We start from the raw sequence: 26,307 nt of genomic DNA on the forward strand, positions 1-26,307 counted from the left end.
TCCGGTCTCAACATCGTAGTTATAAATAGAAGTAAGACTGGGAGAGTAGCTTTTCGATGAGGCCACAACCCAGAAATAATCTTTTTTCATATTCCCTGAATCTCGTTATCAATCTAAACTAAATAATGCCTGTATGAACCACAGTCATAACTGGTATCCGATACACTTTTAACTAGAGATATGTAACGGGAGCTTAAGTTTTTCTTCCAGGATGTACGTACTTCCCTAAGGTTTGAAGCTCAGCCTATACTCGGGCAATGGTGTCACAGGCACCAACTAGTACTTTTACGAATGGCAAGCTGAGCCCTCGAGCATCTCTGGAACTTTCCATGGTCTTGTTCGGTTTTCCTGACGGAGTTGAGGTAACTCCAGCAGGTCACCCCAAGTGACCATGTGTCCCTTGAGTGTGGTGGTGACTGTTCATAGCCAGGCGCCGCTTACATTTGAGGTTTTCGAAGTAAACTTGGAGCTATGGTCTCTGACAGAATCCACACATGCCAGAAAACCTGCGTGGCTGAGGATTTGGCGGGAAGGCAGGGGTGACCACAGGGGCATCCTCAGACACTTGCCACGGGGGGGTGGGTATTCTCCCGTGCGGGGGAGGGCCAGACGCACTCCCTTCCTCCTCCTCCAGCAAGGGGACCTCAGCCGAGATTTGGGGATCGCCTCACCTGTACTGACGGAACCCGCCGCCGCCCGCCCCGCTCCGCGCGCAGCCCGCCTCGCCGTTCCCAGCCAGCCGCCGCTCGGACGCCGGCGAGCTGGACGGACCGAGGGGAAAGACAGACCGACAGGCGCGAGCGAGCGAGTGAGCGAGCGAGCGCGGGGACCGGGCGGCGGGGAGCGGCGCGAGCGCGGGACGAGCGAGCGCGGGTTCAATTAGCGAAACAAAGCAATCATGGCGGAGCTGGCGCACCGGGCTGCGCGCCCCGAGGACTCGGCGACCGCCCCGCGCCCTGGCCGGTAAGTGACGCGGCGCCACGCGGCCTCCGCGCTCGCTCCCGCCGCCCGCGCCCCCGCGCCGCCCCCGCCTCCGCCCCGCGCAGCTGGCGCCGCCGCCGCCGCCGCCGCCGGGCCGCGGGGCCGCCCCGGGGCCCTCCGCCCCCGCCGCCCCCGCCGCGCGGCCCGGCCCCCGAGCTGCGGCCCACGCGCCGCCCCGCGGGACGGTGCCTGCCCCCCGCGGCCCACGCCTCCGGCCGCATCCCCGCACCCCGCCCTCGCTGCTCCCGGCTCCCCTCGCCCTCCCCCGCGCGCCCCACGCCAGCCCCGGGCTGGAGTGGGTGCGAGGAGTCACCTCCTGCTGGCCAGCCCAGGCTCGGCTCTGCACCCTCGCCTTTGTGGCCCCGGGGCTCACTTTTCCCCACGGGACAGAACTCTGGCTCACGCTCAGGCTCCTAGGCTAGTGTCTTTGTGAAGAGGTTGGTGCAGCCCTTTTAGAAGACAGGAAAACAAAGGCGACACGTAGGGGAACGTGCAGGGCAGTGTCACCTACAACTGAGGGGCTCTCTGTGTTCTCAGAAAAGAGGGTTTTCGTTAAGGAATCCGTCATGCTTCATGCGCATGGAACTGACATATCTCCTGTTTAGAGAGAAAAAGCAATCCTTGCGTCCTTCAAGGGGATCTCAATTTTCCTGTTCGCAGACCCCTCCTTCCCTTTAATGTTCAGTGCGTCCAGTTGTTCGCCTTTTCTCCTGTTTGGCCTTTTCTAGGCCTTAGTTACTATCATAGCTATCTTTGTCCTATTTGGGGGAAATCACAGCAGAGAGTGTCTGCTGGGCAGAGCGGGGCAGCTGTTTCCTCAGACACATCATTTTCAGTCTCTGACATCACCCTGCTCACAGGTTGGCAACAGACACTGCAGTCAGGGTGCAGTGGATTGCTTTACCATCTAGAAAGAAAATGCTGATGACATGACAACAGTCTTGTATTATCCTAGCAATTGCATGGATAATAATTGCTTCTTACAAATATCATCCAATGGAAATAATCATTAATTTTTGCTGGGGATTGAACCCGGGGCCTTGTATGTGGCAGACAAGTGCTCCATCTCTGTACTATTCTTCCAGGCCATAAAGTCTTTAGTCATAATTTTTATTATACCCCTTGATTATTATTCCTCATCTGGAATGAGACATAGTCTATTTTTTCCACTTCCTTTCTCTTGAAAGTGGCAAAAATTGCTGTTTGATACTCATTTAAGAAATTAACATGCAAAAAACCAGATAAAGGTTGAGCAAAGCAACAACAAGCCACACAAGCTTCTGGCCAACTCAATAACCCTTTGACAAAGCAAGATTCACCTCAATGATTCACCTCAATGAAGGCACAGCCCTTCACCTTACTGCGCCGCTCCTCAGTCCTTTTGTAACCAATGGACGTTTCGAAAACTAAGACTTACTTTCTCAGAGAGGGACAGGGACTGGTCTGGGTAAGAAGCCTCAGCTAACTCAGCCTAGGACTTGCTGGAGACAGCAGCTCCGTGAGGACTGTACTTGTTTATTTTTCACCGTTGTGTGGACATAAGGAAAGCGAAGCTGGTGCTTCCTGAGGAGCCTCTCCCAGACGCTGCTTCACACACTAGTTAGCTTGAGATTCCATTACTCAGTAGCCCTGAACTCATTCTCATAAATGGATTTTATGTTGACTTCCTGCCCATACTGGGTCAGAGATCATCATCCTGGGAGGGAGTGCATTGGCTTCTAAAGTGAGGTTAGTAGAGTCAAGAAGATCAGCGTTGGGGTTATAGATCTCGCTGACCCATTAAGGGTCAGTAAATTAGTACACTACTTGAGTTGACACTTCTGATCTCAGCCTAATGGGTTGATTAACTTATGGCTACTGTCTTCATTATGGGCTATTAGCACATTGTTAAACTGGGTCCTAGACTTAGGAATTGTTTCCATGTTTACTTTTATGCTCTCATGGTTAATCAATATTCATTATGGTTTGAATTTTTTTTAAACTGAAAAGTTAGACCTTCTGTAAAAAAAATTGTATTCAGTACATTTATTAGCTGAGGTTGTAAAACTCTCTGGCTAAGGCTTTACAACATGCACAGGGATGTTACATAAATAGGGGGCATCATAAAGAGGAAATATGAACATGACATACACATGTTAAGGACTTCTTGCACATCACCAGCACCTCCATCCTTCTGTGTGTGTTTCAGTGATAGTCACACTAGATCATGACATGCAGACTTCCATTGATGGCTCGTGTAACTTGTTAGCTAGGAATAGGCAAAACCTAGGTTTTGCCTACAAGACACATGAATCTTGGGTCCTCGTGAGGAACATTTTTGTGATTGGTATATCTTAGAAATCAGCCAGTAGATGGTATTATTAAATCCACAGAGTATGTCTTTTTTTTTTCTTGGCTTTCTTGAAGTTTGTAATGAATTCCAAGGTCATTGTAATCCTGGTGATTTGGGAATAATCAGTAATCATTCTTTAATCCCACCAGTTGGCAATTAATATATTAGAAATGCTGGGGAAATCACTAGAGAAACTTAAAATTTATCCACTCGCTCATGCAATTAATTAAGAGGTGTGTACAGTGTTTCGGATGGAACTTCACTGGAACAGAGTTGGTTGGCTGGCAGGTATTGATGAAAACCAAAACAGTGAACAACACTCAAACACAAGAATCCCGATGCTTCCCTAAGGATGCTCTATCAGACACTGACTTGATACTCACCTTAATTAATAGCCAACTCATAGCCCATCTTTCGGAATCTAGACAATTGAGTTCCTTCGGAAGTCATGTATACACCTCTCAACCCAGCACAAGATGGAATGGGTACATTTGCAAGCCTCTCTAACTGGAAGAGGATTAGGATATTTTTGTATCACTGAGAGGGATGCTCAAAAAGCCCAGGTGCTCCAGGTCACGGAAGGCTGCTATGCTTTTCAGAGATGATCCCTGACCTCAGGGAAAGTCTAGGGCCCAGGCAAGACTGCAGCAGAGCAAGCGGGAAGGGGAAGAGGATTTTCAGAACTCTACAGTAGATTGTTTTAAACGAGAATGCCAGGATGATGCCATCAAAAGGTACTATAGCTGGGGAAAAACTGCAGTCACAGGACCGAGTTTCAGAGAAAACACGGTCTTAGTTAAAACAGAATAAAAATAGCATTAGGTATGCTGAAAAGTCCACAGCAAATAAGATCTGTGTGGTTACCTGCCTTCAAAAACAGCCGCATTTGTTAGTATTGAAAGTCTGCGCCAACAGGAAATCCCCTCGAGCCATCGTCTTCAGTGGCTGAGGGACACATGACACAGGACTGAGTTTGCCCAGCTCAACAAGCTCTAGGGTACACAGATTATTCTTGGTTATGAGGTGTTGGAGCTCAGGCTAACTTGAAATTCAGTGGACCTGGTGCTTGCTTTCATGCTTATTTCATTTTCTTAAGCCCTGCCAAAATATGTGTGTGCAGAAATACAGCCCTTTTACAAATTACCTTGATATTTGGGGGACTTTTTTGGAGGGGGGAATCCAGTGTCATCTTTGCAAAGTTAGAGGATATACTCTAAGCAGATCCTTCTTTGACATCTGCTCACTGCCCACTGGAGACAAGACCGCTGCTTATTGTTCTGCTCTGTTGGCCCAGTGTCTGAACTGAATCAGTAGTCCACAAAACATTCCCAAACTTGCGGCGCGTAAATGTGAAGGAGTTACTGAAACTTTGTTGGTAACAGCTCATTAAGTATATGTGTTTTGTGAGGAAAGGAGAAACAAAAGCAAGACATTTTGGCCTTATCAGATGGCAGTCTGCAGATGGACTCAAAAATATGAATTAAGCTTAATTGAAACATAGAATTTTTAACTAATTGCTGGCTTTGTGGTAAGCTGTATGCTTGGAGGAAGGCTGTGGACAATAGTGTGGTCCTGCATAAGCAATTCCATCCCTGTCTCCAGTCCTTCCCTTCTCCCTGCTAACACTACGGCCGGAGAACACAGGGTTCAGAGGAGCTGCTGCTCCAGTCATCACCGCTTTCGGTGTCCCCCTAGAGATGCAGCCTCTGGTGGAGGGAATGCTGTCCAGCTCAGGGGTTTATAGCACTGGGCAGAGAGGCCCAGGCCGCTGCTTTTTGGGGGCATCTGCTCCATCACCACGAGGACACAAGCTTAGAACCAGGAAGAAGGTGAATCAGGAACACAGTGAAGTTCAGAGGTGACAACGGAAGTGCGTGCATAAGGAATCTGGCTCCCTCAGGAGAACAATGTCGCCGCTCTGTGTGATTCATAGAGAGAGGTGAAGCTAGCATGGCGGCAAAGATTGGGGAGATGGGAAAAAGGCAGCAGCTGTTAATGTAGCAACCCAACGGAGCTAGAATTATGCTGTACACGCCTTTTTAATACAACATTCCAAATGCATGCAACTTGAAAACAACTTAATGCCCAACTGGAACCGTGGATCCAGGATTTCACATTTCTAATAAGGCACCAAAAGTTACCCTAAGCTAACATAGAATTAACATGTCAAAATTATTACACGAAGCCCTTTCTGTGTTGTCAAGATTGGGTGACATTTAGCATTTACGAATATATTTCTGCAACCTGTTTGCCATGGAGCCACCCTTTCCAAATGAAAGCTTCTGAAAATATCTGTGATAAAACACAGCACTGGAAATCAGTCTTAGTTTGGACAATGACATTCTATTATCGATCGGCTTCAGCCTTCTTTACAACAACACATTTATTTAATGACTTCTCCAGGGCGTTATGCAAAATTTAACATAATTGATTAAATTATAGTAACTCCCTGTCTAACAAAACAAAAGGAGCGAATATTAAACTTCTTTACCATCTCATAGTTTATTGAAAATGTTGATTGAAATGTGACCCCAAGGATATCACACAGTCAGGAGTACAGGAATCTTAGTACCTTGAACATTTGGATGAACATCTGAAGAAAATCAGTCTTTTCAAGTTTTTATGATTTTTAGATTACTAAAAATTTTAGTTATCTGTAATTTAAGAGTAATGTATACATTTCATTTATCTTATAGAAAATTCCTGCAAATGTTATGGCATGAAGACAAAACACATTTACTTAGTTTTGTAGATTAGATCTTTAACACCTGCTTCATTGTACTTCATTGTACCCAAGGTGTCACTGGGGCTGCATTGGTACCTGAGGGCTCTAGGGAGTCAGCTAAGAAGGTGTATTGGCATTTGGGACACTGAAGCATCATCCTGTGAGGGGATTTTGAGGGGCAAATGTAGGACTGAAAGTTTAACAGAAGGGTGAAGAGTCAGGTGTTTGTCAACCATATCACTGCTGATTCACACTGCTTCTCCTTGCTGGCACTTCTCACTGACCCTGCACATGGGCTAACTGTGTTCCCTCAAGCAGGCGGAAGATCTTAAACGATGGTCATAGATGTTCACAGTAAGAAACTTTCACCATGAGGGGGTGAGCAAAAATTCACAGAGGGGCTTGGGAGGCAGGTGGATTGGCTTCCTCTGCTTTCACTTAATGCTCCAATCGTTCTCTGGGACTTTCCCTTTCTCACCTAGAGTTCAGATGTACCCCTCTCTCTTGTGTGCTACATTTGGCCTCAAAATATGTTTCCCAAAACACAGCACAAACCAGCAAGCAAACAGAAGTCATCACTGATTTCCCATTAACTGTCGTGAAACTTGAAAGCAAGTCCTCAGCTGAGCCCGCAGGGCCCAGAGACCAATTTTTGTCACCTCTGCTGTCCCGCATGTGTCCACTTCACCCCACCCGCACGAGCAGACACGTTGACCATGTTTGCCTGCTGCTTTGCTTTGTTCCTTCGCCTGTCGGATCTGAGTCTGGATGCTAGGAACTGTTCACCTGCACCCGTCAGGCCGGGCTGTCTCGCCCCTCATTACTCACCCTGTGACTATTTTTGAGCTCATCTCATGCTTCTCTGCGTTCATGCTCTTGATCATAGAGTCTCCTTTTCTGGGCTAATGATCTAATCTCTGCCATCCTTGAAGGCGTGGGTGAAACCTTTCCTGTCTTTATTTAGGTTTCCATTTGCCCATCCCAGCTGGAAATGAGGCATCTCTCGCCTCTGAACTCTTTAAAACTCTTTTAGCTTTTACTACTTTTTGTTCATAATGTTAGCGATCATTTCATAGAATGTAAGCTTAATCTTCTCAGACAGGTTTCAACATCTTTGAAGGGAACAGAATGTCTTTTTTTTTTTTTTTTTGCCTTAAATCCATAAATGTTTTCCTTACAGAAGGTTCTCCAGTTTTGTGTTGCTGCATTGTAAAACACAAATAATCTGTTTTAGAAAAATATGAACAAAATGAAAACTGGAAGGAAAAATGAATTTGTCTTTTAGTGGTGTGCTCTCCTCCGGCGCACTTGTGGGGAATGATGAAAGCAATGGACCAACTCTTCTTTCCATTCCCTCAATCAAGGGAGTACAAGGAGAAAACCAACATGCAGAAAACCAAAGCATCTTGGCTAGAAGTCTGGACGTTTCCCAATTCTCAGCACGTTTCAGAGAGTGGTAGTGAGAACTGAAAGACCTTTGCCTTTTTGCAGTCAAGGGTGTACAATTTTAAAAGTATTTGAACATTTTCATTTAAACATCTTACATTTCCAAAAGTAATTCTCAAAGTATCTAGGATAGAACTCCATTTGGAATTCCAAAATACCGAGTGTCTTCTTGAAGGTTGGCTTTAGTCTTCTCCATCTGAAGCAAATCTATGTTTCCATTTTGATCCCAGGTAGCCTGGGAGAGTTGGAGAAACAACAGCCAATGAGCTGTTATGGTGCTGGCATAGCTCCTTTCCTGTGCATAAGTAGGCACTCCAGGGCCTGGTGTGTGTGTGTGTGTGTGTGTGTGTGTGTGTGTGTTGGAGGTAGTACTTCACAGGAGTTTTGAGCTATCTGCTCGAGTCAACAGCAGAATTTCAGTACTGCTATCAGAATAAGAGTATATGTACCTGGTGATAGCATTTGCTTACTCACGACCTCACTGACAGCAGTCATCTGAGCTAATCACTTACACATGCTGTTATGTATGTATGGTTCTCAGCCCTGGGAGTTTAGAGGGACTCCTGGACCTCACCTGCAGACATTCCAAAATAATTGGCTGGGCTGCACTGTGAAAGTAATGACTCCAAGGAGCAGGCACCGCTGTGTTCCCTACTACCCTCTGCAGGCTGACAATATGGACATGGTGGAACGTGAGCTTATAGATCATACAGAAATCACTTACTTTCCTCTCACAGGCAATTTAAGAGCTGAGCAAGCAGATCTGGCAGTATTAAGAGAAATGGCTCCCATCCATACAACACGAGTTACAACTGAATTCCAGGTCTCCTGACTGCTCGACCATAGTCCTTCCCATTTAAAGTGTGGTCTTTGGACCAGTCATGCCACTTCAGAGTTTATTAAAAATGCCGAGTCTCCGGCTGCACCCCTGACCTTCTGAATCAGTGTCTGTTTAAACAACTTCCACAGACGACTTGCAGTAACATTCTTTTGAGGAAATCTTTATTCTTGCTTTGACTGCCATGTTTGAGGGCATTTCCTGAGTCTCCACATTTAGCACAGTAGCCTGGTACAAGATATGTAACTGTTGCATTTGGAACGCATTGTGACTAAGATTTGATGTGTCAGACATATCTTCGAAGTATTCTTTAAGTGCGTGGACTTGATTGTACTCTGTGTGTCCGAAAGACTTTAATTGATGACTTATTTGATACTATATGCTATGATGTAAAAAGTAGTTGAAACACTTTCTAGGATCTCACTATCTGGTTAAGGGTAAGGGGACAGTAAAGAGGTATGACAATACTGTAGGGTAAAATCCACGATGAGAAAGAACGCTATGGCTTAAGAGCACATGGGTGTTTGCCATGGGAACATGGAGGAAGACTGTTGAGTCCAGACTTTGGCATGGTCTTGGGATTTTAAAGCCAAGTAAAAGCACAGTGGACTGCAGACAGTAATGAGGACTGAGCTGAAAGGTCAAAATTAGAGGGATAGGGTCTAGAGAGATCAGTTTAAGCAACGGCACAGAGCATAGACACCTCACTTTGTGTGTCAAAACAGGAGGAAAACCACACTTACGTGTGTGGCATCCAGTGGAAAGGATGCCCTTGTCCTGAGGATGGAAGAGACTTGAAGGGCTTCTTATTCCCCAGGCTTCAGATGTAAAGGACATCACTTTTCAAACAAGAAGACAGCCCAGCCACAACTTTGAGGCACTAATTATTGGTAAACTCCATATGCATTACAGCCTAGAATATGGTGGTCCCATTATTCTGTTCATTTGTGGCATCTCGTTATCATCACACATCTGGCCACAGTCTAATGCTGAGACCACGACTAATAAACAGCACCACAGTCCAGAAAGAGCCAACCCATCCTGTTAGCCGTCAAGGGCACATCCTCTTTCAAATGATATGATGGGTCCAAGATGGTAGATATTAGCCACACATGGCTGCTAAGCTCCTGAAATGCGGCTAATCAAACTTTGGTCATTGGAACAGGACACCAGATTTCAAAGACATATCAACATCAAAATCTTTAATTACTTAGTGGAATAATACTTTGGCCACACTGGGAGTTAAATGGAATATATGCTAAAATTAGAGTCACCCTTTACTCTTTGAATGTAGCTACTGGAAAATTAATGATTTTATATATATGACTCACATTAGGTTTCTGTAGGCAGGCTATTTAAACATGAAGTTGCTTTCAAATGATTACCTTTTTCCTCCCACCCTGGAAATGTATTTCCAATTCAATATGTAGCTCTAGAAAACCTAGAAGTGGTTTTGAGTTTTTAATGATTGTGTAAAATTGGAGAAAAGTCAAGCAACAATGAAAGAATTTCCTTTGTACAGTATTTAAGCTTTCAAAAATTTCATATTACTCTTAAGCAGCCTTGCAGTTGTTTTTATTGCATGGATATGTAGGTATAGGGTAATTGCAGCTCTTTTCCTCTCAAGCCTGAATAAGTATTGTCACACACACACCCTCTGTAATCTGCATTGTGTGGACATATGCTGGGTGGGACGGTGCATTAGGTTTTGTTTTCAGCTTGGTGCAGATGTGAAAGCTCTAGCTAATGAGAGCGGTGTGTGAGTGTTTGTGTTTCAGGAAGAAGGCTCCTGGATTTGCCTCAGAGATTTAGATATTCTGTACAGGGAATCAAGTGACATGCTCAAATTAACTGTGGCCAGACACAGCCACATGATCTGAATATAAATGTTTGAGTCTTGCTCAAATTAGGGTTCTTGGTATCAAGGAAAAGTGACTTCTTGCTCAGCAAGTCAAAACCACTGTATTTCACTCTTCTACTGGGGCATTGCAGTATCGGATTCGCATTGAACTCTGCAGTGAGATTTCATTCAGAATATGTATTACAACTCACTTGAAGGGAACTTCTTTAATGGCCTAAAAATTTCAGACCATAGCTTTGGGGGTTCTGAAAAAGTATCCTACTGTTTTATATTAAAAAGAAAAAAACTACACTATGATTGTGGTTTACTTGTGTGCAGGAATGGGTGATGGTAGTGGTAGTGGCTGTGCCATGGTGTGCTGATGTCCACAAGTCAGGGGACAACTTGTGGAAATAGGTTCCTTCTTCTACCATGGGACTCCTTGGATCAACTCAGGTTATTAGACTTGTCAAACAAATGCTTTTACCTGTAGAGTCACCCTGTTGGACTCGGTCCCACTATTTTATTCACAGTACTTAGGTGGTTAACTGGGAAAACCATGGGAGTATAAGGTGTTAGTTTTGGCATCAGTAGACAGTTTCCATGTTTCAACAGTCAGTAGGTACAGCAGTTAGTACGCAAGAAGGAACCATGGAAATCCAGGTCCTTGCTTTCCTGTTTCTTTTCGAATTGATTCTTTACAGTCATTTCCTATTAATTAATTCATGGAATAGCTGACTTGCCAAGTCACCATTTTTCATGTTTCCTCTGCAGATCTTGTATAGATAGTAGGTGATCTGGGGACATTTCCTGTGTTTGCCCCGCCTCCTCTTCACTTTGTGTGCAGCCCTTTAACCACCTGTTGGGCTCAGCCTCAGTTCCCTGTGTTAGGGGTTTTCTCAGAGTACAGTTCTCTGGCTTTGGGGAATTTTAAGTTATGTATTATCTGCAGTGTTGGATTTGTCATGAAAGACAAGTCTTAAGTCATAAAGGTAAGTTCCTGCAATCCAAGGACTGTCATTTTGCCTGTTGCTCTTTGTATTACCTGGATAAACCACATGGGTTTCCTGCAGCATTTTCTTAGCATGTTGGAAGCAGCTGAAATGTTGAACACACACATTGTGACAGCTAAATGATGTGGCCTGACTAGTATGATGCAGACTAAAACAAAACACAACTCCTTTGGGGGTCAAACGGCCCTTCCTAATGCACAAATACACGAAAAGATGCAGAAAGCTTCTCTCTCTGGCTTCTTTTGACTTGTCACTACTTTGCAAAGTCAAAGTTAATACTATTATTAGTGGTCACAGAAAAGTCAAAATGTGGGGAAAGATTTTATAGCAAGTTTTGTTCTTTGGAGTGCCAATTTGTTATACACTCATTACAGTCAAAGTGAACTGAAGTTCCCAAGAGTTGTTGCTCTGAAGAAGACAAAGTGAAAACCAATCAGGGACAAAGCAAAGGAACCCACGAGAGCTGGGCCTCTAGCTCAGCTGGAGAGCGCTTGGCTGGCAAACACAAAACCATGGCTCAGTCCCCACAGTCATTCAAATGGCTGTGCTGGTGCATATCTGTCATCCCAGCTCTTGAGAATCAGAGCCAGGAGGATTAAAAGTTTAAGTTTATCATTGACTCCTTAGCAAGTTTGAGGTCAGCTTGGGATATATGAGATCTGTCTCATATATTGTAATTATTATCGATATTGAATTCTGTAGAAGTTATAGATATTTTAAAAAATGACTCTTGGTAAATTTAACAAATTCAATGCATTTCACATTTATTATTCGGTAATTATTGGCTGTTTCATGAATGGGTTAGTCAGTTGGTCTGAACAGACCTGATGAATCAGACTCATCTTTAGAAAGCTAATAGGACCACGTAAGTTCCCCAGTCCAGCACCTCACACAGCTTCATGGATAATGTCTCCTCTCGTGCTAGTGAAGACTCACCCATGACTAGACTTTTAGACAGCTGTCTACAAAATCATGTCAGTTTTCTGGGCTTTAACCTTCTCAGTTTGACTGAATTCTAAGATTTCTTTCTACCCACAAAATTCTATAGCCCCAAACGAAATACAAGTGCAAGGAGTCTTTGGCCTGCTGCACCAAGACATATGCAGACCTCAAGACCACTGAGATCTTGGCTGCAGCTGTGGACAGAATTCAGAGAGTAAAGACACCGATTCATGGTGTTGACTAGAATCACCCCCTCCACGGTCTTTGCTTGGACCTAGGACCTATCTGATCTGCGGCCTGAGCAGATCAGGGAGAAGGAAGAGAAGGAAGGACTTAGGTACCCGGGAATCTCTGGGTGCCCTTGAACTTCACACATGCACCCTCCCATCAGTTCACTGCCAAGAACATCGTCTTCATTGATGCCTCTGGCATGTGGGGAAGTTCTCAGAGTTCTCTAAGCTGGGTTGTGTGCAGACGGAAATGCTCCTAAGTGTGTGTGACCTGCTGATTCCTGCCTGCTCCATCCATCCCACTCTGAACTTGTCACTTATCAGTACTAAGCATTTATTTGCTGTCCTCAAATAGTTTGCCTTTTATCAAAAGGAGGTGAGCACACACTCCGTTGTCTTACCGCCCCTGGACGTTTCCCTGCAGAGCGGATCGCTATTCTGTCGGGAGCACCCCTTACTTGTGAATTCAAATTAGTTAGAATAATAAATATCTTTTTTTTTTTTTTAAAGAGCAAGCCAAAAAGCCTGTGTTGAAAATAGCTACTGCCTAATTTAAAGTGCTATAGAAAAAAAAAATCCAGTCTTTCTTCTTGGTACTTTATAGCTTTAGAGGTTTCACCAAACACAGCACAGTTTTGCAAATACACAGTTGTATCCAGCCAGTACTGGAAACTCTAGGCCGCCAGCTTCTCCCCACATAAAATTAGGTCTCCCGAGTTTCAGAAGTTCTAAACTAAGCAATGTGAAAAGCACACACCTTCTTTACATCTCCACGTGCAAATGCAGCGCACACCTCGACACAGGTGCCGGGAAAAGAAGGGGACGGCCGCATGCTCCAGGACCCGTTGGCAGAGCACAGTGCACTCTTTTCCTAACGTTTGCAGTGAATGCGGATGTCACGCGTGGGCAAAACTTGCTGTCCCCACAGGGTCCGGGCCCGTAGGCCTGCCATGGGAATAGCTGCACATTAATTATTGCAGCCAAGTGGACGTGGAGGTTTTTTCCTGGCAGTCCTTCGAAGGTAACTGACTACAATCGGAGAAACCTTTGTTCTTCATTTTCTCACACATCCATACTCAAGTGAATGCTTCGTGTATTTTCTCAAGCCCCCCGCCCCCAAAAAATCTATGAGGAGAAAGATAAGCCCAAATGTCTTTAAGGTATTTTTATCTTAACTACACAACTATTAGAGTACTTATCACTATATCTACACACCTAGAAACATGTATGCATTGCTTTAAATTAGACATATGAAAACTCACATTTCCTAAACTGATAAACTGCAAATTGGTTGATCCACATTTGCAAAGCATGAACTTGCTTTACGTACCCACCTCCTTGGTTAATTTTAAATATGTTAAGTTTATAGGTATTTTACTTTCCCCTCACCCCAGGAATGCATTTGTTGTTTAACGTGAGGTGCACACCTGGATGAAATGACTGTTTGTATGTTCTGGCTTTCCTTTCTCTTTTCTGCCCTGAGGCCGTTAACAGCTAATGTCTCACTTTATCTAAAATCATGTACTTAAGCCATTTAATAAACTCAGAAGAGGTGAGTTCCCAAAATAACAACTGGGGCATATATTACATCCATTTCCTCAAAACAAAAGAAATTGAATGCCCTACATAGTAAATCCTGCACTACCCACAATTCCACCCTACACCCAAGAAGAGCTGAGTTGTTTCACAACTGCAGTGGTTTGTGATTCTGGCTTAGTAAAAACAACAAAACCCGAAAAAGAGAGAGTCCTGGCACATAAGCCAGCCCTGGTGGTAATGTGCCAGTTTTGAATTGTTCCCCGTTTTTATTACAGGTTCTAGGTTTCAGATGAGCAGGAGGCTCCCATTGCTTTTATAGCAAGATATTAAATTGCAGCTTCTGGCAGGCAGCACCTGCCCTCTTCCTGGCAGGGACTAGTCTGGAGTTGGCCATGTGATACCCTGTTGTAATGTATATTTTGTGTTGCTCTATGTGGGGATTTAAACATTGGGGAACAAAATCTCTCCCTGAAGGTATGCAACCTTTGGTGTCAGGTCTTAATAAAGACTTCACATAATTAAAATCTAAAGCCAGTATGATACAGGGCCTGCTTTCTTCAGTGGTTGTTTAGTGATGGGATGAAACAAATGATTATAATGTCTTGTTGCCTTTAGAAAGGAATTGCCTAAATATTTATTATTCCTTATTTGGTTTTGGTTTTGTTTTGGTATGGGAGATTGAACCCATGGCCTCACTTATCCTAAATGTAATATGTGGTATTTACCTCAGGGTAAATGCTTTACCATGGAGGAACAGCCCTGCTCACCTGATGGCTGTTTGCCATGACAAACTATATGTTTAGCATGTCATGTGGGAGAGTTGTTTATATACATGCACACTGATCTTTCATGTTTTGTGTGTTACACTACAAATCTTACATTAGGAGATTTTGAAGTAATAGACACAAGAAGTCTATTTATAGATACTCAGTCACAGGCTGAACCTTTGCTGAACAGAAGTGCCTTTCAAAACAATGTTTAAGGTTTTTCTTTTCTTCTTTTAACTTCAAAAAGGTGAACTTTTATATATCCTTAGTTTTGATAGTATCCTCTGGTGTCCTCCTTTTTTTTAGTATTTATCATAGAGTACTGTATAGATCCTAGGAGTACTATATAGATCCTAGACGTGCCAATCTGAGCTTACAACTTACTCTTAGGTTAAAATGACAAAATACATACAATAAAAGTAGTGATTGAAACCTCTGCCTCCCTGAGTGTTGGGATTACAGGAGTGTGCTACCACACTTGGCTACAATCGCCATTTTATTGTATGTATTTTGTCATTTTAATCGAAGAGTAAGTTGTGAGTTCAAGGACAGCCTGGTCTACAAAGCAAGTCCAGGACAGCCAACGCTACACAGAGAAACCCTGTCCCAAAAAACCAAACAACAAAAATGGTGATTGAATCTGTTTATGCACAGCTGTGGGCCTATGGATAGCTTCTTGAAACATTTTCTCAACTATTAATCTTATTTATTGTCATGAAAACACAGCATCATTTGATTAATTATTAAATTTTCATGTAAGGTTCCCTCTGCGACGTTCTGCCGACTGTTTTTGATGGGTTAGCTTCTTGACCAATGTGGCAAACCACTCCCTTTCCAAACCCACTCATAATGCTATGTCTGCATTCACTGCTAGGTCTAGAGGAAGCTCTAGAATTGTCAGGGTCAGACCGAAGTCACTCTAGGCTCTTTGATTTAGTCTTACTTGAAAGACTTAATTTTAAGACTAAAATTACTTGACTTGCCCTTTGCAGTAAGTCTTTGTTTCTGACTTTCTCAGGGTATCTATCAGGTGGGGTTTAGGGATCACAGGTCAGTAACTGAAACAAGGAACAATATAAGAAGCAGTGGCATGCTGCAAAGGGGTCCTACCCTCTTTGGCAGTCTACCAGGCAAGTGGCATTGTGAATTAAATAATCGCACATTGCTTTAAACCAGCCATCTCGAGAATGTTTACACCACGAGAATTGGCAGGTGATTTAAGTCCTATCCCCTCTCCAGCCAACCCCAACTCATTTACAGACACACAGCTGCGTATGAAGATGTCCAGATAATGGAGGTGAATTGCATTTAAGGTACTCTGTCTTAGAGGTATCAAACATGTTAAGAGGTTTTTGGCTTTTTACTATGAATATGGTAATACAGTTAATACAGGAAATTAGAATATAGATCTTGAACTCAAGAACTTTAAAAATACACTTTTTCTTCAAAATGATTTGTTCTTTTTAGGGCCAGTTCTCTAACTTTTTGAGTAAAGTTAAAATGTGTTTAGAAAATACCAAACCCCATGACTGTTTGCAAATTCTATACAGTATAATCTCTGCATAGCGTTGGATAGCTGATCCACAAATTGGGAGTCTCTTGAGTTGACTTGCAGAAGCATTATACAAAATAATGATACCCATTTTTAAAAAATCTGTGATTACATATGGATGTGATAATCTGTAGCAGCACTATCAGATAAATAATACATATTTAAAAAATTTCTGTAATTACATGTTTACCCGATAGGCCAGAACGACTCTGTCCCAAGGAACTGTTACAGACGGAGTAAATAATACATGTTTTAAAGTCCATAATTACATATGTAAACGATAGACTATCGAGTAAATAATGCACATTTTAAAAAGTCCATAATTACATATTTACATGATAGTCTGTAAATTCTGTAATTACTTATTTACACAATAGACCATAACAGCTGCTACAGTCTATTATGTTAACTCTCATAGAATTATATTATGGATTTTTAAAACATCATAAAGAACCTAAGGAATGGAGTGATAGAAATGAAATAAAATATAAACTTCACACTATAGCCCTTTCAAAAGAGGAGGGTTTTGAGTCAAGTAAAACTCATTCCTAGTACTTGATAATTGCTGATTTAAAGTTTATTTGTAAAAATGTAGTTTAAGAACTCCTAGGCCAACTGTTTTGCTGTTTCTTGGTGGCATGAAAGAAGCATCATATGTGACTTTTGCGTTTTTTAGGATTTTTACAAAATTACAGAAAGTAAGAGAGTTAAGATGGGGGCTGAACAGTTAGGAGTGCTTGCTGTTTTTGCAGCTGACTTCAGTTCAGTTGCCTAAACCATTTCAGGTTGCTCCCAAACACCTGTTACTACAACCCCAGCGGGGTCTGTGGCCTCTGACTTCCCCCGGGCATCTGCATTCACATTCACCTAAATGGAAGCAAGCATAATTTGAAGTAAAATGAAAATAGAAAACTTAAGATGGTGTCTTTTTTTTAAAGCTTCCAGTTTGCACACCAGAAGGTGCTGAGTACCTGTGACTAAATTGCGTAGACAGTGACACGTGGACTCACGCTTTTTGTGAGGATTATGGTGGCTCTTTTAACTTCTTTTCTCTCTACCTCTTTCTCTTTCTCTGTTTGGTTTTTTGAAACAGGGTTTCTCTGTGTAGCCCTGGCTCTCCTGGAACTTACTCCGTATTCCATGCTGGCCTTGAACTCAAGAGACCAGCCCGTCTCTGCCTCTGGACTGCTGGAATTAAAGGTGTAAACCGCTACCTCCCAGCTGACTCTCTTAACTTTGTAAGGGTACTTATGGGCTACGGAATTGAAAGGTGAATTTTACGTCACTGCTTCTTAACTTATTCTAGTTAACCACAAAATCAACGGCGGCTAAAGAAGGCTTCTGCCCATAGTTTCTGCTGAGCTAAATAAGTGAGCCTGCTAAATGGCGGTGGTGGGATGGTGGTGGACCACATTACAAAACAGCCTGGAGATACCCCTCTGGTCCTAATGGGTAGGAATAACACTAGATGTTATTTCAAAGTTTGGAGGAAGCAAGAGCTTGATTTTTAAGGAGTCTTTGTACAAATATATTCAAATTTTATGAAATTTATTCTGATTTTCATAGTTAAGCTGTAATCTCCTGATGTTTCTCAGCAGTGTCCACAACAAGATTATGTAAGCCAAGGGCTCCCAACAGTCTTAAAGTGTAGTTTCCCAGAAGTATTTCATTTTAGGACTCCAGATGCACAGACATACACACAAAGAATTCACAAAAAGTTCCGTTCTTTTATAAAATAGAAGATAACTTTGATATCTATCTCACTTTGATTGTTACCCTACTTCATTTAATAAAACTGCTAGCTATAACTCAACAAATTGTTTTTATTATCTTAAAATGGATCATAGTCTTTTTCTTAAGTTTCTTTTTATTGTTGACATATACAACACTCACTCTGTGCCCTTGGTTGGTTTAAACTTGCTATGTAGATCAGGCTGACTTAAACTCACAGAGATCTGCCTACCTTTGCTTCTCAAGTGCTGTGATTAAAGGTACTTGCCACTACAGCTGTCAAAACTTTTTGGCTTTTTAGTGGCTAGATAATATTTGGTTGCATTTGGAATGGAAGTCTGTTGGGAGATAATATTGTGTACTCTAAAAAGCTGATTATCAGTCCAGAAATACGTGAGGGAGCTATAAAGTCCTCCAACTGCTGTCCTTAGTACATGAGATAGTATCTGTTATTGCAGAAGTTTGGTGATTAGATATTTGGGACATTTGTCCTGAGAGCTGTGCTGAGTCCATCCGATGATCAAATTGTTTCATTCATCCTGCTGGGCACGTGGACGTCCACAGTGCTGAAGGCCTCCTCACCCAACAGCCACAGCTTATAGGAAAGAACACTTACTCCTTCATTTTATAGCAAGAGAGTTTTTGATGATCAAATTTCATAGGGTATTCACATTTATCTAAATTTAATGAGTGAGTCAGTTTGATATTAGGCCAAATGAGAATGCCCTCTAGTGCTTTGTAAAGAAAGTCAAATAGAATATTCTTTCTGTTTTGCTCTCTCTTCTGCTGTACACCTTAATGTTCACTAGAATATAATATGTATTTTCAATTAACGATTTTAAAAATAATTAATCATTAATAATTAATTAATGATTTTAAAAATAAGATTCAGAATAGAGAGTTCAAGAGCAGTCATGGTGTGAGGTTTGGGGTGCTTGCTTGTAATCCTAGCAATTGGGAGGTGGAAGTAGCAGGATTGTTCACGGTCATCCTCAAGATACATGAGATTCTGGGTTATAGAAATAAAATGAAAAAGAACTCATGCTTCGGACTGTGCAACAGAGGCTCTGAAATCAGCAAATACTCACTAGGCATAAGTGTCTAAAATCTGTCCTGGCTGCTAGGCTTGATCTTGTCAATACTTTTCATTCAGTTACTGGAGAATGGAGGGAATTTGTTTATCCATTCTGCAGTGCTCTCTGTAGATTCATGTCTTTGGATGTAAAGATGCTTCCAGATCACAGCCGCCTCACACCGCTCAATTCAGATATAATCTCAGAAACACACTGTGCCTAAGTTTTACATTTTTATCTAAACAAACGAAACAAGAGAGAGAGAGAAAGACAGAGAGGAAGACAAACAGTCAGACAAACACGTACCTGCGCCAGGGCTGGAGAGATGCTCAGCAGCTAAGCGCACCGGCTGCTCTTCCAGAGGACGCGGGTTCAGTTCCCAGCTCCCACGTGGCAGCTCACAGCCATCTGTAGCTCCTATTTCAGGAGCTCCAACTCCCTCTTCCGGCCTCCACAGATACCACACATGCAGTTGGTATACAGACAAACAGCCTGCCAAAACACCCATAGGTTTGAATAAGAATGGTCCCATAGGCTCATATATTTAAATGCTCAGTTTTTTTCAATATTTTGTTTTATTTTATTTTTTATTAATTTTTATTTTTTATATTAATCTCAGGTTATTTACTTTGTATCCCGGCAGTAGACCCCTCCCTCATTCCTTCCCAATCCCACCCTCCCTCTTTCATCTTTTCTTTTCTCTGCCCTTTTCCAAGTCCACTGCTAGGGGAGGTCCTCCTCCCCTTCCATCTGATAGCTTATCAGGTATCTTCAGGACTGGCTGCCATGTCCTCTTCTGTGGTCTAGCAAGATGGTTCCTCCTCAGGAGGGGAGGAGGTAAAGGAGCCAGTCGTTGAGTTCATGTCAGAAATAGTTCCTGTGCCCCTTACTAGGGAAAACAAGTAACAGGACAGAAGCCTACCACAGAGGGCCTCCGAAAGACTCTACCTAGCAATGTATCAAAGCAGATGCGGAGACTAATAACCAAACCTTCGGCAGGGTGCAGGGAATCATATGAAAGAAGGGGAAGTTAACATGACCTGGAGGGGACAGGAGCTCCACAAGGACAAAATATATCAGGGCACGGGGGCCCTCTATGAGACTCTTTCTATAACCAAGGACCATGCATGGATATAATCTACAACCCCTGCTTGGATGTAGCACATGGTAGCTCAGCAAATGCTCAGTCTTAAGGGAGTGACACCATTTGAGAAGAATTAGGAGGTGTGGCCTGGTTGACAAAGTGTGTCACTGAGGGTGGGCTCTGAGGTTTCAAACATCTAGGCCAGGCCCAGAGTTTCTCTCTGTGCCGACAGATCATGACATAGCTCTCAGTCATTGCTCCAGTGCCTGCCTGCCACCATGCTCTCCAACACAGTGATAATGGACTAAACCTCTGAAACTGCCCTGGTTCGATGCGTTCTTTTATAAGACACCTTCATGAAGTATCTTCACAGCATTAGAACTCTGACTAAAATGCTCATGAACAAAATCAAGTTTAATGTAAAAAACAAACAAACAAAAAATCCCAGCCCGTAACCCTCTGCTTGTCACATCTGTGGTTCTTTCCTTAATGATCAGCCTTGGGCCCTGAGGGTGCCTCAGTCCCTTCTTCTCCTTTTGTTCTACTTAATCTGCCCCCATACTAGTTTCCCCTGCCCTGTAGGCTGCAGGAGCATTCATCCCAAGACTCTGAGTAACACCATGTCTGCCCTCCGCTGAGAACTCCATTCTCTTTGCTTAGTCAGCTTTGCTTACCTTTCCTGACCTCCTCCAGCTGGCCTTCTCTGGCCTTTTGGAGGCCCCTTCTAGACATGAGCCGACATAGCTCAGTCAATGCATCTAAACTCTTTGGATGCAAGGTTGTCTCTCTCAGTGCATTTCAAGTTTTCAAAGGAGTGGTTATCATTTTGGCAGGAAATACTAAATGCTGAATATGTATTTGTGAAAAGATTAGATAGAAGAACCACTGCTTAGAACCTTGACTTTGAATTCTGGCTGATATTTTACAGTTAGGTTTTTCAAGTGGAGGTTGGTCTTCTCCAAAAAGTGGTGATGTGTAGAAGAAGGAGGCACCTCACTGAGAAGAAATTTCACTTCCAAATTACAGCCATTCAGCAATTGCATAGGTCCAAAATCCAGGCTTAAGGATCAGCTAGTAACACCATAAAGATTCACTGCTCTTTGTAATTATTAATAATTATTAATAAATTGAAGACTTTACAGTCTTCAGAGAGGTCTTGAAGTCGGCCCTCCTACCAACTCTTTCCTTGTAGATCACAAATGATATGTACCCTACAGGCAGCAGCTTTCTTCAGCCTATACCCAAACTTGATGTGGTTGTAAATGCTGGGCAACTCATTTTAAAGGAAGAGTTCTTTAGACGTAATCATCAGTGGACCTAACTGTGGGCACTTTTTCTGAAGGAATTAATTTCTCTATATAATAAGGTTTTGCAAGGTTAGGAGTTAAAAGCAGGTGATTGGATCACTTGCCTTTTGTAATGCCAACTGTGTATGTGTCAGAGGAGTTATTTATTGTATATACATTTGTTGTTTTCCTTTTTATTATTATAATGGAATTTGAAGACAGAGATAGATTTCTTCCCCGCAGTGCTAACTACAGTAAGGGTTAGCATTATGGAATGTCATTCCACTGGCTTTTATAATGATGAATATTTCCATGACAAAACCTACTGTGAACCTGTCTGCATGCTCTAGAAATTTCTCTCTCCCTTAGTTACTATTTCACCTCAAGGAGAAAGCAGAGAAAATGCAGATTACTTCTAAAAACTTGTCAGGAATTAAATAAAACCCAAGGATATAAAGGGCATCTTTCCTTTTTATAAGATTCTGCTATGAGTTACACATTAATGCAGTTCTTATTCTTTTCCTTTCCTTTTTCTCCCCTCCTATTATTCAGAGTTGATGCTCTGGGTGGTGCTATTGTCCATTTATAAATATGCCTTGAAATACAGGGTGTGAGCCAGATACAGATTCTTTGTCTAGTGAGCCCTCATTTAGTCATTAAAATATCAAGTATCATTCATTAGAAATGTTAAAAGTAGTACGTCAAATGCTTGCCCCGAAGAGGGTAGAATCTAGACATGGTGGGAAGATACATGCTCAACATGACTCAAACTTAATGTGTATTTTAGAAGCTCTAGCCATTTCCTACCAGGTCCGCCGACCTTCACCTTTGCTATTAAGACCACAGGAACCTCATCCCTATTTCTCACGTGTCCTTACTACCCTCGACATAGCTCCTTTTGAACTGAAAGTCATTTTGCATTACTCTGCAGCTTTACATTGTAGTGTCTGACCTTTTACTGGCACTTTTTCCTCCTTTAGCACAAGACACTCACATGCCATTTCCTGTCCTGCTTCTCCCTCAATTTATTCTGTCCTTTAACTATCCCAGGTGTATTTACAGCTCCGTCTCATCTAGTCCTTGTGTCAGGCTGCTAACTCTCTTCGTTGAAGCCTTTGCTTGGGTCTTGCCATCTCAGGAAGCTCTACCTTGACCACTAGACCATCAGAACCTAGTACTCCCATTATCCCCTTGCCTTTGTTCTTTACATTCCTCACATCCATCTCTGTTTCAACAGCACCAGATTTCTTGTTTATTATGTCATTTTTTTAAATTGTCTATGCCTTGCAGTTTTCATTGGAGCTTCATAAGGATGGATCTTTCCCTTTGCTTTCTGATGTAGTTGAAGTCCTTAGAAGAAGACCAGATCATAGCCATTCAACCAACAGTTGAGTACAGCATTCAAAGTTACATGTGAAAGATGTCTTCAGAGAGGAACAAACTAGAAACAGTTTAATGAGTTTAATATACACATTCTGATGAAATTACTACTCATGTTAAGACTTTTTTATTTAATATGCCTTGTAATTAATTTTAGGTTTTTATTAGCATATGTTAATCACACATAATGGTTTCATTATGAGATTTGCACATATTTAGATCATATTTTTTCATACATGTCTATAATGCCTGGTAGTGCTTATCCATGGCTTCTGCTAAGGTCATTAACAGGCACCGTGAAGAAGGATCTCATGCATGATGACGAGGGGAGTCCTGGCGCTCTTCCTGGTGAGACGGTACTTCTCACCTGAGTCTGCATAATGCTTCGCTTCATTTCATCCTCTGTTCTCTCCAGAAGAAAAGCAAAAAGGAAGAAAAGGGAAAGCAATGCAGCAATCACATGAAGCCTGTCTCTTTTTTTCCTTCCCTTTCAGAATGACCCAAGCGTCTCCATGCCTGCAAAGCCTATTTATATTTCACTAAACAATCATTAAAGCCCATGCATTCTTCAAAACTCTCTCATTTGGATATTTTGCAGCTCTTTATCTTCTCTTCTTTGACATGGGGGGGAACTTCATAAATACAAACAGGTAATACTTATCAGGTAACTAGTGTAATGCAGTATCAACAACAGCACAGTAGCTGGTAGGAGAATCCTAGGTTGGAGTCTCTGCCTATGATTTGCTTTCTTTTATTTCTTGCTTAAACTGTGCAACGTGGAGTTTTTACTGCAGTGCTGAACAGTGAACTCAGAAGTTCAATTCAAAATGACTGCAGGCCATGCTGAAAATTAAGCAGCAGAGAACTCCGTAACAACAGGAGACACAGTTCCAAGTGATGGTGTGCTAATTTGGCCATAGACTGTTGCTAAGGCATTGGTTTTCTCTGCATGCTTGCCTCTTATTCCTTCTGGACCACATTCTAGCCAAGCTTTTAGTCTTGCCATTCTGCTCAGATTTCCTGTGCTTGTCTTTGACTTTTCAACAGTATTCAGTGCACTTAAAACATTCTCTTGGCTGGGGTGTCTGGGGTGCCCGTGGTTACCTACCTCTCTGGTCTCTTCCTGAATGCTGTATCCTTCTCCTCTTTGCTGCCATCTCAGCTTGTTGGTAGTTTTAGGGACCAGTTTTCCTTGTACCCTTATCTTGATCTATACTCACCATTGATGCATCCACCTTGTTGTTATGGCTTACACACTACATTTGTGCCCATGACATAAGTCTGTATCTCTGGCATCTGCTTCTTTTTGGTGCCAGTGGCTTGTCATCCTCTAATAGAAATCTCAAATTTACCATATGACACGGAATAATTCCACTTAGCCTTATTCTGCCAATGTCTCCTCTCCACCGCTTTCTGTATTTCAGTAAAACGCCTCTACTGTCACTACACTTTCAGTTGTCCAGAGTATCATTGCATGGACTCATCCTGATTTCCATCTTTCAGACACATTCAACACATTAGTAAATTTTGTTGTGTTTATCTTCAAGGAGATGCCAAATCTGACCCTTCTTTCTGGTTACTGCATTTACCCTACTACCCTTTTTCTTTTAGCCCTGTAACTACTTTCCTGAGTCTGTGATTTACTTTTTACACATCATTTTCAACCCAGAAAACTGGTGAGTTTTAGAAGAGCAAATTAAATAATAGTACCTTATCCTATAATTTTTCTGTGTACAATAGAATCCATTGACTAATTGTGGTCTTAGGGTCAACATTTGACTTGACCCCTCGTTCCTTCTGTGGTTTCATGTTCCCTCCGATCCCTGTGATCTGGTTCCTCAGCTCCCTTGAAGCTCTTCAGAGCTCTCACCTGTTGACTTTTCCTGGAATGTCATTTTCCAGATAAGTCTTTGACTCATTCTCAGCACTTCCTTTGTGTCCCCAGCAATTTTGCCCATTCTCACTAAAACAGCTTTCCCTATATGAGTCACTTTCCTAGCTTTGATTATATCATTATTAATTGATTTTTCTGGCATAATGTTTATCTTATGACTATACCATACAGGTAGACCCTTACTTTTTATCTGTCTCTTTGTAAATGATAGATTCACAGTAAATTTTGAAGAAATGAATGATTGCTAAAAGTCTGATTTTAATTCAGTGTGATTTTCCTTATGCTTGCTTCCCCTATTTTCTCTATTTCTGTTATTTTTTTTATTAGAAGTATGCCATATTTTATCCATTCTACATCTCATTTATGGAGAGGACTAAAAATAAATATGTATAAAGGTGTGTCTATGTGTGCATAAATGTATATTGACTTAAAAACATGTATAAAAGTTCTTGGGAAGTATTCTTTTACTACTGTAAATCAAAATCATCCCTACCCTCTGGCACATTGCATCATCTTAGGATTAGTCATATACTGCCTCCATTTAAAAGAAAAGGAAGGGTCCCTTAGGAATATATACGCTCATCAAAACCAGAAGACGTCAAGTAGAAGGATACAGAAAGAAAGACTGAATCTGAACACTCAGCACTTTCAGTAGAGTTTCCATTCAGTCCCTGAAGACGGTGTAGAAAGTGACAGGCTTCAACCTGTTGCCCTTAGGCTGGTCAAACTGGAACTACATTTAGTAAAGGATTTTAGTAATGGATATTAACAAAAAGTCACAAAGATTAAAATGTAGGGTGAGAAGTGAGAGCCAAGAATCGGGAACTACTCAAGGGTCTGTGTGCCCATGGCTACTGGGGAGGCGGGGCTTAGGTTCCCAGGCTCCTTGATGGCCTTCCCGGTCATCTCACTTACCATTGAGCTCAGTCACCTTCTGCCTGTGCTGATTCCAACTTGTTGGCAGACCATTTTGTGTGTTTGTACTTTGTTCCTACCTACCTGAATAGAAGTAAAATCAACAAGCTAGAGATAGTCCTACTTTCACAGTCACGTTTTCCCTGATTTTTTTTTTTTTTTTTTTTTGTCATTGTGTGCCTATGCTAGGACATTTTGAAGGGAGAATTGCAAGTTATCAAAGTGGACCTAGGTGGGAGTGTCTCAGAAAAGCTGTTTCCTCTTCACATTGTCCTTTACCTGTACCAAAGGCATGTAGGCTACTTATGAGCTTGTCAGTGACCAGAACCATCTATGAGTGTTGGTAAACATGAGAATCCTACTCAAGAATTTGTTATTTGATTAGGTAACTGCCAAGGCTTTTAAGCCAATAATGTATTTAATTTAAATAGTCTGAGGGTTGGTGAAAAGGGCACTCCAAGAGTTAGAGAAAAATGATTAATTGTAAAACCTTTTGAAATGCAATTTGTTTATACTCATAAATAGAAACTTCCTCAGATTAATATCTAAGACTTGGGATTGGGGATTTAGCTCAGTGGTAGAGCGCTTGCCTAGCAAGCGCAAGGCCCTGGGTTTGGTCCTCAGCTCTGGAAAAAAAAAAAAAAAAAAAAGACAAAATCTAAGACTTATTCTTAGTGCATCAGTTTTAAGCAAATAATGACCAAAAATTAAGTTGTATTATGTTAAGGTTAACACTCAT

General features: G+C 42.2%; 1 long non-coding RNA gene across 3 annotated transcripts in view; it reads left to right on the plus strand.

Moving 5' to 3' along the window:
- Positions 1 to 269: 269 nt before the first annotated feature.
- LOC132646674 (uncharacterized) overlaps positions 270 to 26,307 on the plus strand; it is a 501,797-nt gene continuing 475,759 nt past the window's right edge. The window contains exon 1 of one of the 3 annotated variants that reach the window (XR_009584923.1): positions 270 to 963. This is a non-coding gene — a long non-coding RNA (uncharacterized LOC132646674). The remainder of the gene's footprint in view (positions 964 to 26,307) is intronic. The other 2 variants (XR_009584922.1, XR_009584921.1) reach the window with 2 other exon arrangements.

Source organism: Meriones unguiculatus, chromosome 12 (genome assembly GCF_030254825.1).
Source record: "Meriones unguiculatus strain TT.TT164.6M chromosome 12, Bangor_MerUng_6.1, whole genome shotgun sequence".
Classification (NCBI taxonomy): domain Eukaryota; kingdom Metazoa; phylum Chordata; class Mammalia; order Rodentia; family Muridae; genus Meriones; species Meriones unguiculatus.